General features: G+C 43.8%; 2 long non-coding RNA genes across 2 annotated transcripts; both read left to right on the forward strand.

Annotated features, from left to right (window-relative positions):
* The first annotated feature begins 531 nt into the window (after nucleotides 1-531).
* On the forward strand, nucleotides 532-16,386 carry LOC135289078 (uncharacterized). Its single transcript, XR_010351877.1, has 4 exons — nucleotides 532-659; nucleotides 1,020-2,425; nucleotides 5,320-7,339; nucleotides 12,618-16,386. It is a non-coding gene; the product is annotated as an uncharacterized LOC135289078 (long non-coding RNA).
* A 1,918-nt stretch (nucleotides 16,387-18,304) lies between these two features.
* Nucleotides 18,305-21,165, forward strand: LOC135289079 (uncharacterized). Its single transcript, XR_010351878.1, has 2 exons — nucleotides 18,305-18,455; nucleotides 19,587-21,165. It is a non-coding gene; the product is annotated as an uncharacterized LOC135289079 (long non-coding RNA).
* The last annotated feature ends 531 nt before the right edge of the window (nucleotides 21,166-21,696 follow it).

Here is a 21,696-nt window from a genome sequence, read left to right on the forward strand (position 1 = left end):
TAACCTGGGAAAGTGGAATAGTTATACTAAAAACAGCACGTAGTTAGCTGATAGCTAGTTAGCCAATGGTGAGCTGGGATTTTGCACTATGCATGAGCTAATTAAAGGGTGTATAATAATCGGTGATTCGGGAATAAAGACGAGACTTGTCGATCATCATATGGTGAGCAAGTCTTCCTTCTCCATCAGGATAATATTCAAGGAACATATTATGAGGACCCCTGCTACTGATATGACTATCAACAATTACCATCAGTAGAAAATATGGACCAAAGCCCATAAGTGGAGATGATGACAAGAACGGACCAAAACCACAACCAAGATATATGCATGGTCTAAAAAGGTGGACCCAAGGAGGAGCCATGCTAAACAATTCTTGGAACATGCAAGCTAGTTTGGGGAAAAATTTGTGAAAAATGATACTCACTTTCAAAAATTTTTAAAAGGTTTATTAAAAGCTTATCAAAAATTGCAACAGAAGACTGAATAGAGAAAGTAAACGCAGCACCTGGAACAAAGGATTTTTTTTCCCCGTCATGTGCTCATCCACACAATGGATGTTCTGCCTTTTAACCCTTTGGCTCCTCCCAAAGTTCTGTCCGTCGACTCCTTCTTCGCTGTCCAGTGGTGGAGATCACTTCCTGACATCTTGATTGGAGGTCAGGTGTTGCCATAGTAATGAGCCTTCCTCAGCCATCCTCTGAGAACAATGCAAAAGGGGGGGGAAACAAATATAAATCTTTAAAAGTTCTCTTAGCATATACCTCATATACATAATATTTGCCCTTTAATTGTGAGACTTAACCATTTCATAACTCATTTATCACAAGTTTAATATGCATAATTGTTTATGAATATGTAACAGGCTGGTGCAATAAAAATGGCATATAAAGGGTGTTTCCAAAACAGCCAGTGTGCTCTTGGCTGAATGTCAAGAGGCACCCGGCCATATACATATATCTTTGCTTTGTTGTCTTTGTCTCCTATTGTCCTCTGTTAAACTTTTTTAATCTTTACAGGAAAGTAAACCTTGTTTTTCACAATTGGGAGCTCATCTGGGATGTTACACCTTGCTTCTGAGACCACCAGGAGATCCCGAGTGGGGGAGGCGCGCCCTGCTGAGTTTGGCGGCCTGCTCTGTTTTTTCTGGCATGATGGGCAGTTGCAGGTTACCACCCCCTGGACAAAAGGAGACACATAAAGCAAAGAAAAGGGAAAATACTCTTTAAACCACAGTAGCTAGTCCCACAGTTCTTGTGCACAAAGACCCAAAGAAGAAAAGAGGATTGGTAAGTACTTTTTGGGGGGGGAAGATATGGGGGATGAATGCTGTGTTATTCCAGACCTGCAAAGTGATTGTGGAGTTTCTGAGGGCTGCAGTACAGTTCTTTCACAAAAATAAACGGCCAGTGAGGAAACAAAGTGAGAGATAAAAGGAGTGAGAGAATCCCCCGGGGTGACTGGGAGTGGGTCTCAGAGAAGGGGTGGGACCCCTTGGAGAAAGAGAGAAGAGGGTTTTCTAGCACAATCCAGTAGGAAAAGGAACAAAAGTGGTGGCCCAAGAAAGATGCCAGATTGAGGGATACCTGTGGCAATGGGGGTTTGAAGATGTTTAGTCTCTCCCTGCCTGTGGCAGTGGGGGTTTGAAGATGTTTAATCTGTGTCTGAAGTTGTTTACCCCATCTTGCCCTGGCAGTTAGAAGAATTCCAGATGTTTCCCTGTCTATCCTCAAAAATCCTGCCCCTTTATCTAGAGAATTCCCTGTCAGTTAGGATTTTTGCTTTCTGCCATTGGTCTGTGCCTTTCCGGCTCCAGGATGTGTTTACATTTGCCAGTCTAAGCTAGCCAGACAGTCCCCTCCCTGGTTTCCACCCCTGTCCTCCATAAAAGCCGCTGTTTTTCTCTGCTTCCCCACTCTTTTTGCCATTGTCCCCCATTCGAGTGCCACCATTCCCATGTCCCGCCTGGTGCAGCACAGAAGCCAGTAGCCCCAGCTTGCCCCTCCACAGCAAGAGAGAAGAACGCCTGCGTGGTGCAGCACCAGCTGTCTTGCTCCGGTGATGGAAAAGCCCCTCCACCACCTGCGCTGCCACTCCTGCTGGCGCGGCTCCTGCTTTGGTGGGGATCGCCTGCCCGGCCGCTCCTACCCATGCTGTCTCTGCTGCCGCCACTGCCTGTGAGTGTTGCCTCACCTACCTCTCTTTGGCACTGCCCCTGCCGTGGGAAGGAATAACTCCCAAGCGGCGCCGCCCAGACACCGCTTCTGCACAGGAAAGAAAAAAAGGCACCTTGGAGAAACAAGAATAGAGCCCTTCCTTTTCCTTTGTCCTGATCCTTCGGCATAGGTCCACGTTTATCGGCTGCTTCTGGAGGTCTGGACCACAGCCAGTGGCCAAATCGCAATCCTGCCTTCCGGCAGAAGAGGTAGGGTGCAGCCACACCTGGCACGTGTGCCGATCGCCTCTCGCGATCAGGGCGCAACATCAGATACCCAAGAGAATCTGGGGTTGGCCAGCAATATTTGAGATTTTACAATACCCATGGGTGGATATTAACAAGTGACTTGAAAGTGAAAGGTACCTTATTGTTCTCTTGTTGCGAGTGAGAATGAGTGAGAGTGAGAGAGAGATATATTAAAGAAATAAAAGTGAGTGTGAATGAATGAAAGTATATGTAATATAGATTGTTGATTTAAAGTTTACTTTCTGGAGGGAGGTGGATTGTATTATATTGTTGGAAAGGAAGGATTTTCTGTGCTGCAAAGGATGGGTGGTGTTCAAGTTGTTGGAGTGGGTTAGAGCAGGGAAACAGAGTCCAGGGATGAACAAGTAAAATCCTAGGGAAATGGGACAAGGAACCAGTAAGTCAGGTTCAAGGAAAAAAGGGAGCACAAAGGTGCAAGCAGACATATCCCAAGATAGTCCTTTGGGGATTAAGCTAGCTGACTGGGATATTGATCCTTGTACAAAGGAAAGGATAAAGTAAAGATGATTCAGTATTGTATGACAGAATGGACAAAAGAGGAAATAAGACCCGAACATGTCTATTGGCCAAAAGATTGGTATTTTGAAGCTTGGATTTGCCAAGCTTTAAATATATTTGTAAATTCAAAAGAACTGTGAGATCCGGAAGAAAAAGAATATGCCTCTTCTTGGACAGGAGACACAGAACCCCTGGGGGTAAAAGCTTTTAAGATATCTAAACCCCCAGAGACAGGGCAAGCAGAGGAAAAGAAAGAAAAGGGCTGGGACCCCCTGGAAATATTACCTCCCCAGTCTGTGCCTGGAACTTCAGCTCCTCTGCTTGTGCCTGGAGTCCCCCGCCTCCTGCCCCTGACAGGGGATCCCCCGCCTCTGCCCTGCTGGGAGCTTCCCCTCCTCCCATGCCAGGGGCCACTCCTTTCCCGTACATGCTGGGCGCTTTTGTTCCCGCCCCTGCCTCTGCCCCACTGGTGGTCTCGGCTTCACTGCCATCTCCTGCCCCTGCCTCTGTTTCCCTGGAGATACCAGCTCCCGCTGTCCAAATTAAACCCCTTCCTAGCAGAGGGGCACCATACCAAAATACTAGGAGCTCAGTTAAAACCCAAAAGCAGCACAAAAAATCCCTCTTCTATCACTACCCCAAAACAAGGGAAAAGGGTTATAAAGAACAAAGAACAAAAAGGTTGGGATTAAGAGATTAGTTTATTCCCATTACAAGAAGTACCTATGGGAGGGGTCCAAGGAGGAACAGAATTTGGGATTTGTAAATGCCCCCCTGACTTCTTCAGAAGTCAGAAATTTTAAAAAATAAATTAAAGGATTATTGGAACATCCCATAGGAACAACTGAGCAATTAGATCAATTCTTAGGTCCCAACATTTTTACTTGGGAAGAAATTTGGTCAATAATGAAAATATTTTCCCAAGAGGACAGGCAGATGATAAGAGCTTCTGGAATGAGAATTTGGGAGAGAGAGAATCAGCAAGGTCCACCAAGGGACCAGAAAATGCCAATAGAACCTCCTCACTGGAACCAAAATGAAGAGGCGGGGTGAGAACCTATGAATGATTATCATAATCTGATAATCAAAGGAATAAAAGAGGCAGCACCCCGAGGGCAAAATGTCAGAAAAAGCTTTTGAGGGATAACAGGGAAAGGAAAAAAACCCCAACTGAGTGGTTAGAGAGGCTCCAAAAGAATATTAATACTCCGGAATAGACCCGGAGACCATAGCAGGGCAAACCCTATTAAGGGTTAATTTTGTTGCTCATGCCTGGCCAGATATTTACAAAAAAGCTGGAAAAGATGGAGGACTGGCATGATAAGTCACTAAATGACCTACTAAAAGAAGCTCAAATGGTTTATGTATGGAGAGATGAAGAAAGAGCCAAAGTGGATGCAAAAATAATGATAGCCCCTATGCGAGAGAGTAACTTCCAGAAGAATCTGAAGCCCCCAGGTACCACTCCCAAACATTCAGGTTTTAGAGACAGGGAAATGGGAAGAAGCAGAACCCCAGCACAAACAAAATCCCAGGAGCAATCTAAAAATGCCTGTTTCTATTGTGGGGAAGAGGGACACTTTAAGAGGGTGTCGTAGGTTAAGAAAGAAGTGAGTTTTTTGGGAGGTTGTGGTCAAACCAATCAGTGCTTGGATTTGAATATTGGCACCTGGTTTGGCCACTGAAGGTATGGACTGCCTCTGAGAACACAGGGGGTTAAAATCAGAGAACTCCCAGGAGAACTCTCTCTTAGTTCCAGTCAGTGAAGGAGGCCAGACCTCCCCTGCCCAGCCAGAGCTGGGTGAGGGAGGGAAGCCATGCGGCCGGGTGAGGTAGGCTGAAGCCTCGGGCAAAGGAGGAGGGTGAAGGCCTTGCAAAATGGAAGGGTGGAGGAGCCCTGAGAAATATCCCCCCCCCCGCTCCCGCCCCCCTCCCCCCCCCCCCCCGCTACCCCCCAAGAGAGAGATAGAGAGAGAGAGACAGTGACTGTGCTGCCTTGAAATTCGATATCATGCACTGGCAGCACAGCCGGCCAGAAGGAGAAGTGGGGGATGGGGTGAGAGAAGGTGCCCAGCCGCTGTGAGAGTTCTGGGCAGACAGAAGGGAAGATTTTAACCCCTTTCTAGAATAATGGGAACCTTACAAATACTGATCCTCCTGAATCTGAATGAAGAGAAAAAGATGAAGCAGTGAGCAAGTGTGATGAAAGTGAGTATGAGTGAGAGATGTTAGAAGAAGTGAGAAGAATCCTAGGTGAGAGGAGATGATGGAGTGGCCTTGAGCTGAACTCTTTCTTGTACAGCCATGGACAGACCTATGTTTTTCCTGTGACACAGAGACTGCATTCACGGGGAGGCAATGCCTTGAAGCCAAAGAGAGTGCAGTGAAGCAGTGGCGGGAACAGAGACGGCTGAGGAGGGTGTGAGATGCCCTCTGTCTTCAGAGAAGAAGAAGATCTCTGTTCACTAGGCCCCTTGGCCCCAGGGGGTGAATCTGGGGGGGACTGGTGTCCCGAAGCTGAGAGATTGCTGCTTTTGTTGGAACTGGGCGGGGCATCCTTAAAAAGGGATCCCTAAAGGCAGTCCTGGTCCACGTGCAGTGGTGAGAGCACTAGACATGGAGAGAAGAAGTCACGAGGGCAAATGTTCTCGGGGCAGTGCCACGAGTGACATGGAAACACAAGAAGTTTCAATTGTGTTTCCAGGGAGAAGTCTATGGTGCAAGGGGAGACCCCTCTCTCCCTGATAGACTTGAGAGTTGATTATTTGAGGGGTGATAATGGACTCAAAAACTGATTATCTAAGAGATGGTGACAATGTGGAAATCTACGATATCATTTCATGCTGTGGAGGAAAAGGGGGGAGGAGGAAGAATGTTTTTGGAGAGTTTTCATTCTTAATTTTGTGTCTGTTCCTTTTTAGATGCTGTAGTTAATAAAGTTTGTTTCCTTTATTCCTAAGTTAGAGCCTGCTTTGCTCTGTTCCCGATCGCATCTCACAGAAGCCACTAGAGAAAGTGTATTTTCATGGGGGCACTGGCATTGTGCCAGGGTCAATCTATGACAGAGGGAATGCCCTCACCTAAAAAAAGGACCAGAAAATATTCCTAGAGATACACCCAGAAGAAGAATAGAAAGGTCATGGGCTCTATTTTCTGGGGGATAAATACCATCTAGAGCCTTTGGAAACTTTAAAAGAAGGCCCCCAAGAGGAGGTATTTGAATTTATAGTTGATACTGGCGCAGAGAGAACTGTGTAGTAAATATTCCAAGGCAATGTTATGTGAGTAATGACACGGTGAAGATAACAGGAGCAAAAGGAGAAGGGTCTAAAGTTCTTGTCACTAAAAATGTAGTAATTGAAGGGAAAACCAGAATAAGGATGTGTTGTATCGTGCTTTTTGTTTTATTAGTAGGTTTATGGTTTGATTTGTGGTTTGGTGGTTTTCCCTGTTGCTGTTTTCCTTTTGTCTCCGCCTTTTCCCAGTTATTTTGTCAGCTAGTTTCTAGTTTCTATTTCTCCAAACTTTAGCCGTTTACCGAAACTGTTTTTCCTCCCTTGGAATTTTATTGGTTCACTGTTGTTAAACCCGCCTGGGTTTTTTACTCCTGTGATAGAACATGGCGTGTTTTGTTCACTAAGGGATTAAAGTAAGACAACAGGAAACAGACTTCCAAGCACTTGAGAAAACCTGGGACTAAAGTAAAATAACAAGAAACAGACTTCCAGCTCTTGATAAAACCCGGGACTAAAGTAAGATAATGGGAAACAGGCTTTCAGCACTTGATAAAACCCACATTGTCCAAAACATGCTTGCCTAACAACTTTTAAGTTTCAGAGAGATAAGCATTGGTGCTAAATAAGGAATGGGTCACCCAGAGGAAATCTGAGAAAAAAAAACTACCGGCCTTCACCTAGAGACCACCGGGAGGCAGGATACGACCACCTAGCAACAGAAGAACACATACGCAGAGTACGACTTAAAGGACACGTCGGCAGGAAACGATACAGTATAAAAAACCGACTGGAACTGACTGTGGCCGCAGCAGTTGGTGGAGTAAAAACTCCCCTATCGCCTAACGCTGCTTTGCTTATGCCTTGTTTGCTGTAATCAATAAATTCTTGTTTGATTATACCAATAAGGCATGTCCCAATTTATCATAATTTGGTGCCGTGACTCGGATGGGACTATTGCGGTGAGACGGACTCATTGGGGAGGCGCCCCACCATTGGTGGCCTCGGTGGGTCCCCTCACCCTACTCCCGCCAATGAACCTAAAATTCAAGGCATTAAGCAAAGGTGACCGGTCGACCCTGTAAATTTTGTGCACAAAGGTCCGGACGAAGACGCGGGACGCGTGAGTATCTGTGCAGGGTTCCGTTTGGTCAGGGTCGGGTATCCTGGAGTGCGGCGAGTGGTGTTGTGAGTGAGAGGGGAGCCAGCAGCTCGGACTCCCCAAGTGAGTGTGGACCCTCAAGTAGTGCGGTTCCCATTGTCTGCGAAGGCCTGGGCCACGAACCAGGGGAAGCAAGTGAATTTGCGAACTAAAGTGTTTGAGTGCACTCCAGAGGATGGGGCAGGGGAAGAGCAAGCCCTCTGTACCCGTGAAACTTCCCCCAGTGCCAAGGGATAGTCCACTGGGATTTATGCTAAATAATTGGAAACATTACCCTAGCACAGGGGGTAAAGATAAAGCAAAAATGATTAATTATTGTATAGAAATATGGGGAGGAAAGCAAATCTCATGGAATGTTTTCTGGCCCATATTTGGTTCTGCAGAAAACTGGGTAAGACGAGACTTGAATCTGTGGGTAAATACCAAAACTCCCTTTAGCCAGAAGGAAAGTGATTATGCAAAAATTTGGGTGGAGAGACCTGGTAATGAAGTACATCTTTATCCCCTGAAAAAAAAACCCGAGGGTTCAGGGCCTAAGAGAAGGGGCAAGAGAGAAGAAGAAGTTCCCTTAGTCCCACCCCCTTATGTATCTCCACAAATTCCCAACGCACCCCCTGCCGAAGATCAGGCAGAAGGATCAGACGATGAGAACCCTCTCCCTTACCAGGACGGGTACCCAGAAACCTCAGAACAAGGAGGGCCGAGGACAAGGAGCAGGACCAGGCAACTCAACCTTTACCCCTTAAGGGAAATGCCCATGGGAGGAGCTCAACCAGGAATTGGCTTTATCTCGGTTCCCCTTAACTCAGGGGACGTGAGAGATTTTAAAAAGGAAATGGGGAGCCTATTGGAAGATCCCCTGGGGGTCGCAGAGAGATTAGACCAATTTTTAGGCCCCAATACTTACACTTGGGAGGAATTACAGGCGATCCTGGGCATCCTATTTACAGCGGAGGAAAAGAACATGATTAGGCGAGCAGGAATGTGGATTTGGGATGCACAACATGCTCAGGGCCCACAGGCAGATACGAAATGGCCCTTACAAAACCCTAATTGGAACCACCAAGACCTGGCACATAGGACCCACATGCAGGATTTAAGAACGATAATTATACAAGAGGTCCGAGAAGAAGTCCCAAGGGGACAAAACATCAATAAAGCTTTGAATGAGAGGCAAAAGAAAGAAGAAACCCCTACAGACTGGCTAGAGAGGTTAAGGAAAAATTTACAGCTGTACTCGTGATTAGACCCAGACAGCCCACTAGGCCAGTCCTTCTTGAAAATGCAGTTTGTTGCCAGATCATGGGACGACATTAGGAAGAAATTAGAAAAATTAGACAACTGGCAGGATAGAGGATTGGACGAGCTGTTAAGGGAAGCACAGAAGGTGTATGTTAGAAGAGATGATGAGATCCATAAGAAGCAAGTAAGGATGATGACAATGGCAGTGAGGGAAGGTAGAGAGCAGGACCACAAACCCTCTCGTAGACCTGGAACAGCCCCATGGACAGCCCCTAGGGCAAGGGAAGGAAATCCGGGGATAGAAAGAAGAGAGGAAAACACTTGCTTTTATTGTGGGGGGCGGGGGCATTTCCGGAGAGACTGTAGAAAGAGGTTGAAGGATGAAAGAATGTTTAAGGAGGACTAGGGGTGTCAGGGGCTTTATTTATTGGGGACACATAAACATCAAGAGCCCTTGATAAAGATTAAAGTAGGTCCCCAGCGCCAGGAATTTGAATTCCTGGTAGATACGGGAGCTGAAAGATCAACCATCCAGGTCTTGCCATCTGGATGTAAACCCTCCTGAGATACCGCCGTAGTAGTCGGCGCAAAAGGTGAACCCTTTGAGGTTCCAGTCATTAAAAATGTTTTAATAGAAACAGAATCTAAAATAGGGATTGGAAGCCTTCTATTGACACCGGAAGCAGATTACAATCTTTTGGGAAGAGATTTAATCATAGAGTTAGGAATAAACATAGAGGTACTGAACAAAGAATTGAGAATAGGATTATGCCTTCTTAGAATTGAGGATGAGAAGAAGATTAACCCTGAGGTATGGTACACACCTGATAGTGTCGGCCAGCTCAGCATCCCACCTTTTTCAGTCACCATAAAGGATCCAGAGGTTCCCATAAGGATCAAACAATATCCTATTTCCCCAGAAGGGAAGAAGGGACTAAAGCCTGAAATAGACAGGCTAATAAGCAAAGGGCTTTTAGAGCCCTGCATGTCTCCCTTTAACACACCCATCTTGCCAGTCAAAAAGCCTGACGGGTCGTACCGGCTAGTACATGACTTAAGGGAGATAAATAAAAGAACCGTGGCCCGATTCCCAGTAGTTGCCAACCCGTATACTCTTTTAAGTAGATTGGGACCAGAAAACCTTTGGTATAGTGTGATTGACTTAAAGGATGCATTTTGGGCTTGCCCCTTAGATAAAGGCAGCAGAGATTACTTTGCCTTTGAATGGGAAGACCCAGATACTCACAGACGTCAGCAACTGCGGTGGACAGTACTGCCACAGGGATTTACTGAATCACCCAATTTGTTTGGTCAAGCATTAGAACAAATCCTCCAAGAATTTCAAGTAGGAGAAGGGGTCACTTTGATTCAATATGTAGATGATCTACTGATTGCAAGGAAGGAGGAAGAAGAAGTCAGAGAAGAAAGTATCAAGTTATTAAACTTTTTGAGTTTAAAGGGATTAAAGGTATCAAAAACAAAGTTGCAATTTGTAGAAGAGGAGGTGAAATACTTAGGCCACTATTTGAGTAAAGGGGAAAAGAAGATAGATCCTGAGAGAGTAAAAGGAATCCTCTCACTCCCACCTCCAAGAAGTAAGAGACAAGTAAGGCAATTACTGGGATTAGTAGGATACTGTAGACAATGGATTGATAACTACAGTAATAAAGTGAAGTTCTTGTACAATAAGCTTAGTCAGGAAGGCTTATTGAAATGGAGTAGGGAGGATGAACAACAATTAGAACAACTGCAGCATGATTTAATAAACGCACCCGTCTTGAGTTTACCGGATTTGAAAAGGCCATTTTATCTGTTCATTAATACCGACCATGGAACAGCATATGGAGTGCTAACTCAGGACTGGGCTGGGAAAAAGAAACCGGTAGGTTATTTATCAAAGCTACTAGATCCTGTAAGTAAAGGATGGCCCACCAGCCTACAGGCAGTGGTGGTTTGTGCCCTTCTGGTAGAAGAAGCTAATAAAATAACTTTTAATGGAGAACTTAAAGTATTATCCCCACACAACATCAGAAACATATTGCAACAAAAAGCTGAAAAATGGATAACTGACTCAAGGCTTTTAAAGTATGAGGGGATTTTATTAGATTCTCCAAAATTGACCCTAGAAGTAACCACACTACAAAGCCCTGCCCAATTCCTATATGGGGAACCTGATGAGAATAAACTAACTCATGATTGCATGTTGACCATAGAAGAACAAACAAAAATAAGACCAGACCTAGAGGAGGAGGAACTGGAAGAAGGGGAAAGATTATTTGTAGATGGATCATCCCGGGTGGTAGACGGGAAGCGGGTTTCCAGGTATGCAATTGTTAATGGAAAGGATTACAAGGTTTCAGAATCAGGACCCTTGAGCAAATCCTGGTCAGCCCAGGCATGCGAATTATATGCAGTATTGCAAGCCTTAAAGCTACTACAGAACAAAACAGGTACCATATATACAGATTCTAAATACGCGTATGGTGTAGTACACACATTTGGGAAAATCTGGGAAGAACGAGGTTTAATTAATTCCCAAGGAAAGGACCTGGTACACCAGGAACTAATAAAACAAATGCTCCAAGCTCTGAGGGGGCCCAAGAAAATTGCAGTAGTACACTTAAGGGGACACCAAAAAGGGCTAGACTTCAAAAGCAGGGGTAACAACCTTGCAGATCAAGAGGCTAAACGAGTAGCATTACTAACAATACGACAAACTAAGAATGAGAATGAAAGAGAAAAGGGATTAACAAAGAAAAGATGTGGGGTATAAATGTGGGAGGTGTGCCCCTGTTGCCCGGATTATTGTAATTGGGAAGATCCCATCAAGAAAGAGAAAAATGTAGTGATTGTGGAAGCAGGGTGGAAGAATTTCCCTGCAGTAGATGTTGGGAAGCCTGGGATTATGAAGCTGTGAGATGTATCTGCGACACTCCGATAGCCCCTTATTGCTATAAACATGGGGAGAAATTATGGTATATTTACAGTTTCACGATACAAGAAAAAGAAAGACTATCCCATATGGGGTTAAAAGAAAACTCACAAAAACAATGGGAACTTCCAGATGGGAGAACTGTGCTACCAAAATCGGTAGCTTTAGAAATTTTACAAAAATTGCATAGCCAAACTCATTGGGGAACTCAGGCATTGGTCGACCATTTTGCAGCTAAATATATGTGCATTGGGATATACAACCTGGCAAAACAGGTAGTCAAGGGATGTATGACCTGCCTTAAGGTGAACAAGGCCTATTTAAGAGAGCACCCATTGGGGGGAAGACCTCTGGCATATAGACCTTTTGCTAACATACAACTAGATTTTACCGAGCTTCCCAAAGTGGGACGATACAAATACCTGCTGGTCATAGTAGACCATTTGACACACTTTGTCGAGGTATTCCCCACCGCAAGGGCGACAGCACAAACAGTAGTAAAGGTTTTATTAGAAAACATTATTCCTAGGTACGGAGTCACCGAGACGATTGATTCCGATAGAGGACCCCACTTTGTATCCAAAATTAATCAGGAAATAATGAAGTTCATGGGAATAAGGTGGGAATATCACACCCCATGGCACCCCCAAAGTTCGGGGAGGGTTGAGAGGATGAATGGAGAGATAAAGAAACAGCTAACAAAGCTTATGCTGGAAACCGAGCTGTCCTGGGTAAGGTGCTTACCACTAGCACTATTAAATATACGAACCCAACTGAGAACAGATATGGGAATCTCCCCATTTGAGATGCTCTATGGAATGCCCTATAACCTCGAGGAGCCACAGGATCATCCAAGTTTTAGAGATCAACATATAAATACCTATATTACTAAGTTAATGAGGTACAGGGAAGAGCTGTGGAAAAAGGGTATGATAGCCCAAAGACCCCCACTGGAATTGAAAATACACCGGATCCAGCCAGGGGATTGGGTATTGATAAAATCATGGAAAGAAACCTCGCTGACCCCACAATGGGAGGGCCCTTACCTTGTATTGCTTACCACAGAGACTGCAATACGGACAGCTGAAAAGGGATGGACACATGCCAGCAGAATTAAGGGACCCGTGAAGGAGCCATCATCCGAGTGGCAGATAACTAGCCCTCCTGGGGATTTGAAACTGAGAATTCGCAGAAAAGACTGTTAATGACCACATATTGGATTGAATACCTCCCGAATCCATGCTATGTAAATAAGGGACTGATTAGTAAACTGCATGTTAGAATAAGGTGTGGAAATTCAGATTGTAATTGTTATCCATTTGTATGTTACATATGTAAGGTGTGTGGGGAAAAGTGGTGGATTCATTGTAGACGGGGGATTCCACCGAGGGGGATCTGCACCCCTTGTTGGACCCTTCAACGCAAAATAACCAACTGGGTTTTAGCTTATAAAGTCTCTCGAGGGGAACTGGACTTGGAATCAGAAGAGTGGTGGGAGATATACACCAAAGGGGTTGACCCAGACTTCTATTGCTACCACTCTAATGAGCCAACCCCCTTTGTAGCTGAAATTACTAGGGCCATTTGTCGCAAGTACCTGAAAGAGGTCCAGAGTTATACTCCTGGAATTAAGGACTCTAATTGGGGTACCTATATTGAAAGGCAGAGGGCTATAAGAGCTCGTTCTAGGAAACCTCCTGAAGAATACCCCTGCTGCTGAGAAGATGGTACCCCCCGTGGCTCGACGCAACCAAGTCAACGGGCGAGGCAGAGGAGTAAACAACTGTGGAGGAAAGAACCCACAAACGGGGATACCAGAGTGATGCTCAGAGAACTGCCTCAGGAGTGGGACTAAAAGCCCTAAAGATCCTTGGTACAACACGCGACATCTAACTAAGGGAAGATTAACATCAGCTCACAATTATTTATTAAATCGTACCCATGCCGTCGACAACCTCCACCACTTAATCCAACACACTATATTTTTGCTGATTATATTTTGTTTAGGAAAAGCTAATAGCGAAGACACACATCCTCATGAGCCCTTTACATGGACTTTAACTAGGTGGAGTGATAACAAAATCCTGCAAACAATCACCACTGTAAAGGGACCAAGTTTCCAAGTGGGATTATGTGATTTAACTGCTATTGAACACTGTGGCAAGGTACTAAACTTGACCAGGATTCTATATGTGTCCAAGTGCTAACCGAGGAAAACCATACTGTAACTACCCAGGGGAATACTTTTGTGGGTACTGGGGATGCGAGACCATAGCCTCCCATTGGACACCGGGGGGGGGGCCTGACTCACACATACAAGCGGGGTTTGGACCAGCCAAATGCACTAAACAAACCTCGGCATATCTAGGTAATTGTGCATTTGTCTATATAAATGTCACTCAGCCGGGAGACCAAGGGTGGCTCTTAGGGAAAACCTGGGGAGTGAGACACTGGGAACCTGGAAAAGATAGAGGGAACCTAATACTAATTAAGAAAGAGAAAGCCCCAAACGATCCCCCAGAATTAATAGGGCCAAATAAGGAACTGGGAGGACTAGACAGAGTGATTAAAGACCCGCACAATATCACCTGGGAATCTGAAAACAAAATGGTCACCCCACAGGGAAAAAACAGGACTATGAAAGCAGGGTCAGAATATAGCGAATATAGTACCCTATGGAAAGTTATGCAAGCTAGTTATGGAATTCTGAACAAAACAAACCCCGAGTTGACTAAGGAATGCTGGTTATGTTACAACATTAGGCCACCGTTTTATGAAGGTATTGGGATAACATCAAAAGTTAGGAGAATAAATGGAACAAACCCATCACAGTGTCTTTGGAGAAGGAAGAAGGAAGTATCCCAAGGATTAACAATATCCCAAGTTACTGGGAAAGGGAGATGCATAGGAAATATCCCCAAGGATAAGGAACATTTGTGTGGGGTTATTATGCTACAGAAACAAGATGAGAAACCGGCTGACTGGCTACTGCCAGCCGCGAACACTAGATGGGTTTGTAATAACATAAGAATTACACCTTGTCTTTCTTTGAAATTGTTTAATTATACCCAGGATTACTGCATTCAAGTGTCCATAATACCTAAAATTACGTACCACTCTAGTGAGTATGTATATAAGCAGCACACTACGGCAGATCATCACCTAGAGAAAAGAGAACCCCTTACCGCAATAACCATAGCGACCCTCCTTACTATAGGAGGAATAGGAGCAGGTACCGGGGTAGCCTCCCTGGTAAATCAGCACAAAGACTTCGGGAGTTAAGAATTTCAGTAGATGAAGATTTGAATAGGATAGAACAGGCTATTGATGGATTGGTAAAATCAGTACGATCTCTGCCGGAAGTGGTCTTACAAAATAGAAGAGGATTAGATTTACTATTCCTGCAACAAGGGGGATTATGTGTAGCGCTAAAGGAAGAATGTTGCACATATGCAGACCATACCGGAGTTGTCATAGATACAATGGCAGAACTAAGAAAACGGTTAGAAGAGCGGAGAAAAGAAAGAGAAGTGCAACAAAACTGGTATGAGTCATGGTTTAATCACTCACCCTGGCTGACTACTTTACTATCTACTATTACAGGACCCCTGATTTTTCTGATATTTGGACTCACATTTGGGCCCTGTATATTTAATAGACTGATTTCTATAGTAAAAGGACACCTGGAAGCTGCACACCTGATGCTTGTTAGGATGAGATATGAGTAAATACCAAAAGACGAAACTCTGGAATTAGCTAGGCAAGAACTGCAAAGATTCAGTGAACAAAAATGAACAAGAGAAAAAGGGGGGTGTTTGTGATAGAACATGGCGTGTTTTGTTCACTAAGGGATTAAAGTAAGACAACAGGAAACAGACTTCCAAGCACTTGAGAAAACATGGGACTAAAGTAAAATAACAAGAAACAGACTTCCAGCTCTTGATAAAACCCGGGACTAAAGTAAGATAACGGGAAACAGGCTTTCAGCACTTGATAAAACCCACATTGTCCAAAACATGCTTGCCTAACAACTTTTAAGTTTCAGAGAGATAAGCATTGGTGCTAAATAAGGAATGGGTCACCCAGAGGAAATCTGAGAAAAAAAAAACTACCGGCCTTCACCTAGAGACCACCGGGAGGCAGGATACGACCACCTAGCAACAGAAGAACACACACGCAGAGTACGACTTAAAGGACACGTCGGCAAGAAACGATACAGTATAAAAAACCGACTGGAACTGACTGTGGCTGCAGCAGTTGGTGGAGCAAAAACTCTCCTGTCGCCCAGCGCTGCTTTGCTTATGCCTTTGTTATGAATAGAAAGTTGTATTTTTTTCAAGTTTCAGAGTTAAAAAAAAAAAAAACAAGTGAAACCAGTGAAACCGGTCAGACTCCTTTGGTTTCGCTGCCAAAGAAAAAGTTCTTAATTACCCGTTAATGGCCGGTGATAAACTATTGTTCCCCTGATGCTGGCCGTTTGCCAAGAAGACACCAAGAGAAACCCTCCAGGGTAAAGAGAATGGGCAGTGACACCAGAGCCAACATGCAAATGAGAAATGCATTGCACCCTGGGTTTTTACAGTTTTACAGTTTTTACAAGAAAAACCCCTAAAATCACGAGCCAACAAGTGACTTAAGTGACGTCTAAGGATGGGAGTATTGTCCCGTACCTGCTTGGACCTTTTTGTTTCTCACCCTAACCTCAAAAGATACTGATTAAAGAGACACCCCGGGTTTTTAAACAAACAAGCTAGGACTCTACGACTCTCCCGTGAGGACAGAGTCCCCAGCTCTGTCTGCAGACCAGTGGACAAAGCTGCGTCATCCTCCTTCTTCGTGCCACGCCTGGGAGCAACGGCGGTGTGGGCGCAACCCGTCGATTTCTCCCCACCTGAGCTGATTCTTCTTAATAAAGGCATTAAAAAGGAGAAAGATCTCCTGCCCATTTATTTCACCTTGTTTGCTGTAATCAATAAATTCTTGTTTGATTATACCAATAAGGCGTGTCCCAATTTATCATAGTCCCAGCTCTCCTGATTTGTTGAAAATTGCGCCTTCCTCTGAGACATGCCCCCACTTATAAGTCCTTGTTTGCCCCTTGATTGCGGTCCCGGGAGAGGAAAAGGGGAAGTTTACCACCAAATAAAGTTTCTCTGGGACCTGTGGGCGCTGCCTGTGTTTCATAATGTGCGGAAACAACTGACGGCTGGGATTCAACAGAGCTCCAGGGGGAATCTGCCACCCCCCCTTCTTTTGTCATCAGCTAGCCGGGGAAAGAGAAGCGACAGTTTGGCGCTCCCAACGCGGGGCAAGATAAGATCATTTACAAGCTCCTTTTGTTATGAATAGAAAGTTGTATTTTTTTTAGTTTCAGAGTTAAAAAAAAAAGTCAAACCGGTCAGACTTCTTTGGGTGTGCTGCCAAAGAAAAAGTTCTTAATTACCTGTTAATGGCCGGTGATTGACTATTGTTCCTCTGATGCTGGCCGTTTGCCAAAAAGATACCAAGGGAAACCCTCCAGGGTAAAGAGAATGGGCAGTGACACCAGACACAACATGCAAATGAGAAATGCACTGCACCCTGGTTTTTTTTTACAGTTTTACAGTTTTTACAAGAAAAACCCCTAAAATCACGAGCCAAAAAGTGACTTAAGTGACGTCTAAGGATGGGAGCATAGTCCCGTACCTGCTTGGACCTTTTTGTTTCTCACCCTAACCTGAAAAGATACTGATTAAGAAGACATCCCGGAGTGTTAAACAAACAAGCTAAGGACTCCACGACTCTCCCGTGAGGACACAGTCCCCAGCTCTGTCTGCAGACCAGTGGACAAAGCTGCATCATCCTCCTTCTTCGTGCCACGCCTGGGAGCAACGGTGGTGTGGGCGCAACCCGTCAATTTCTCCCCACCTGAGCTGATTCTTCTTAATAAAGGCATTAAAAAAGGAGAAAGATCTCCTGCCCATTTATTTCACTTTTATGACTCTAAGAAGAGCCTATCAATGAATTTTATGGCTCCTGGACTTTCTCCGCCCTTTTTCCTCACCCAGAAGCGGAGAAAGAAAGCTTGCAGAAGGCTCGACTGAGTCAGGGCTTTGCACAGACAGCAGAAGAAAAGCTGCTGGGCTCCTGCAGCAAGGCACGGGTGCTTGCACTGGGACAAGTACACCAGGGACCTACAGTGGTCGTGCCCTCAGTCTTGGGAACAGGCTTTGGAGCACCGGGAACATGCAAGTCCCTGGCGGCAGCAAGCCGAGAAAGTCCCCAGTCTGTCAGCGATCAGAACACGGCTGTCAACCACCTTCACTGGTCCAGCAGAAGAGGGCTGGCTGGACGGATCTCCAACGTCTCTCGTCTCCCAGAAAAAATCGGCCAGAGGCCTGCGCCAGTGGCTGAGCTGTGCCACAGGGGTTTTTTTTTCTTTTTTCTATCCCCGGTGGGTAGAATTTTCCCAAGGGTCCGCGGTCAGGCCCGTGGGGATCTTTATCTCTGGCACATTTCCCTCTCCCACCTCACCAGAGGGTCCTCCTCTTGTCCTTCTAAGAAGGACCGGAGCGAGACAAAAGATTTTCACAGGGCAGAAGCATGCTGGAATTCCCCTGCTCCCTTGTCCCTCAGACTTTCCAAAAAAACCCTTCCCTCCCCCCTCCTCCCTCGGAGCTGGCTGGCCGCACTGCTCTGAGCGCCCGGCCGCTCGCTGTCCAGGCCTTACTAGGGAACTGCAGTGAATTGAGCCCCCCCCCCCACCCCGCTCTTTGTCTAAGATGGAGGATGGCCACTCCACTTTAGACACGCTTTCTGTCCCTGCCTTCTTTTCGGTCCTGATTCTCTCCGCCAGCCCATCCTCCCCTCAGGGGGCCACATTCCACGGGGAAGGTGTCAGCCCGTACCTACTGAGGAGGAGGGGTGAGTCTGAAGCAATGTCTACTCCTTCTTCCAGTTCCACCTCTGGTGGGCGTGACCCCAACCCGGCCCCCCTACAGAGGCCTCTCTCCTTGAGAGCCCCCCCTCCTCTCAGGGGCGGGGGGACCCCTGCGGGGAAGAGGGAGAATTTGGAAACATGATCTGGAAATCGCTGTCTTGCTTTCCCCCCCAGGGCAGCGCGTCCGAATCCATCCCCTCACCTAGCCCTAATCACTTGAGCAGCCAGCAATTGTTTTGCAGCATTCCTTGTGAAATTCATATTTAATTAGCATTTAATTTTTATAAAAGACCTTTTAGATAATTTAGAATTTTAAAGACCCTTGTAAGAAATTTTTAAATTACAGATTTGTGAATTTTAGCGATTGCAAGAAACAATAAGTAAGCAGAAAACCAAAAGAACAATTTAGAACATGTTTTGTTATTTTTAAACAATTTTATATATTTTTAATAATTAAAGTGTTTTAATTTTTAACTGTGAGAAGTGCTGCTCAAGTTTCCCTGTCCAGTTTCCTAGTCAAACCTTACCCAATGTTCCTTTTAATTTTTATATTACTATAAATTGGCAAAAGCACAAATTTTGATTCAGTTTATATTTTTACAAGATTGACAAGTTTAAAAATTAAATTATAGAATTATCCTTTAAACTCTGGCTATTGCCTTTTATGCAAAAGGCCCTGCAAAAGACCATACTCACAGTGATGATATTAAAGGGTGAACTTAAAGTTTTTAATTTAAATTAATTAGAAGTTTTGTAACAATTGGTTTTTAATAATAATTAGTTTGTTAATTTGAAGAGTTGTTAATGTGATTTGAGAATGCAAAATACCTTTTTAAAAGTTTTTAAACAGTGTTTTTTACAGAAGTAAAAGATTATTCATTTGATTAAATTCATAAAAGTTTAATTGCTATACAGGTTTTCAGTTTTGAAGAATTAAGCGTTTTAACCCCAAAACCAAAAATGCCAAATGTTTTATTAAGTTTGATTTTAATTATTGATCAATTAGTCCTTTTATTTTAAACATATGTTTTTGTATGGTTTTTAAAAAAGGAACTGTTTGTCATATTTGAAATAATTTTGGAAAATTAACCCAGTTGTTGATTTGTATGTTATAGAAAGAAGAACATTATAACTACACCAAAGTCTACTATGCTACATTTGATCATGACCATTTACTGAACTGAATTTCCTTGAAGAGAGAAAACCTTCAAACTTGAGTTTCCCAACAGAAGAACAAGATAACTGAAGTTTTGAAACAGAGAAGAAGATCAGCCAAATTGATGTGAAGAACATCTCATTGCTTTGCTTTGTATTATGAAATAATTTGTAGTTGTATTAATAAAAGAAATGTTAAATTGTGAAAAGAGTAGCAACCAGGTGCCAATTGGTTTTTAACCAATTCAATAATATACCTTCAAGTCTTAAATCATAAGTTTGAGTCAAGATTAAAACAAAATTAATATTTGTTCAACATGAAACAAATTTGTTTGTTTTACACATTTAACTCCTGGAAACTATGAAACATCTTTCTATGGAACATCCTTTTATGAAATGTTAAGCTTTCTATGAAATGTTAAATTCTTTTTGAGTTTGTCACTTTTAAGTTTTAGTTTGACAATTTAAGAGTAACCTTTTAATTACCTTTTAAGACCAATTTTTATAAATAAATTATTGAAAATTAAAATATTATCTCACAGTGAATTGAGAAAATTAATAAAATTATAGATAAAATATATAATCAGCGAAAAACAAGACAAGTATAAGCTAAATTAGACATATCCAAAATTATTAGAGTTTTTGAAAAATTTTTAAATTTTAATTCGTTTTATTTTGCATTTGTAAAATTTTATGATTTATTACACTAATACCTTTTGTTATTTTAGTTAAACTTTAATGTCCTTTTTGTATTTGAAAACGGGCAGATGTTGTATCATGCTTTTTGTTTTATTAGTAGGTTTATGGTTTGATTTGTGGTTTGGTGGTTTTCCTTGTTGCTGTTTTCCTTTTGTCTCCGCCTTTTCCCAGTTATTTTGTCAGCTAGTTTCCAGTTTCTATTTCTCCAAACTTTAGCCGTTTACTGTTGGGAAGGATGAAAGTTTGACAAGAAAGCCTCACAGATATGTATGCTTAGCAGAAAGATTTTTGAATGTAGAAGCTGAGGAAGGAATAGAGATGGAAGCAAGTTTTGATATAGAAGAAAAGAATTGCTGAGCCAGTCTTACTGGATAACCAAGGAGGCAAAGGGTATGTTAGTTAGAAGGGGGTTTTTATGACTTAGAACAAAGGATAAACCCACCTCAAACAAGAAGATGTTTTTACCAAGCAGAAAGATACCACAGGCAAACAAGTCAGCAAATGTTGCAAGTAGAAAAAAGGTCTCAGAATTTTCCACTGCAAGAAAACTGAAAAACACCTTCTAGCTTAAAGTGTAATGTACTAACATTTAGTGATTGGAGAATACTAACATGAATATGGTAATTGTATTAGTTATGATAGGCTATAGATAAAAGTTAAGGTATAGATTGGTTCTACTGTATTAAGATGCTCAGCAAAGTATATAATGCATTTGTAACCTAAACTAAGGGTCTCCAGGCCTGCCTGCAGCTGCAGCTGACAGCTGTAGGCACAGGCTCTGTTGCCCACGACCCTGGACTGCTCTAACATCTTGCATGTAATAAACTGTGTTTTGGAAGAGCCGCCTGGAGTCCCGCATCTCTCATTACGGCTCTTACAAGTGGCGCTCTACGTTTTAGTGGGCAATTTTGGACTTTTTGGCAGTAAGAGATCTCCCGGTGAACTTAAGAGAAAAGGAGATTCGGCACTTTGAAAGAAAGGGGACCGGGGCCCGGGCACCATAGCTGCTGGACAGTACGTGGACTGGAGCTCAACTTCGGTGTCTGCTGCAGAGGAGGACAGCAGGTGCGCACCGGGTAATCATGGGGCAGAATATATCTGCAAATCAGAGGGATGTGTATCAGCATTTAAAATCTTTAATTAAATCAAGTCCAAAAACCTTGCCTAAGCAAGAGCTCAAAGAGCTTTTAAAATGGACTATAACTCATATCCCAAATGCTGACTCTGAAGCCGTCTATACAAGAGACTTTTGGGAATCTGTGGGGGTTAAATTATATAATGCCATCTCTCGGCGCGATAGAACAGCAGCGGAAGTTCTCCCCGCTTGCCGAGTCCTTGTGGAAATCTTTGCCACGAATTCCCCGCCGCCAC

This window comes from Passer domesticus, chromosome W (genome assembly GCF_036417665.1).
Source record: "Passer domesticus isolate bPasDom1 chromosome W, bPasDom1.hap1, whole genome shotgun sequence".
Classification (NCBI taxonomy): Eukaryota; Metazoa; Chordata; class Aves; order Passeriformes; family Passeridae; genus Passer; species Passer domesticus.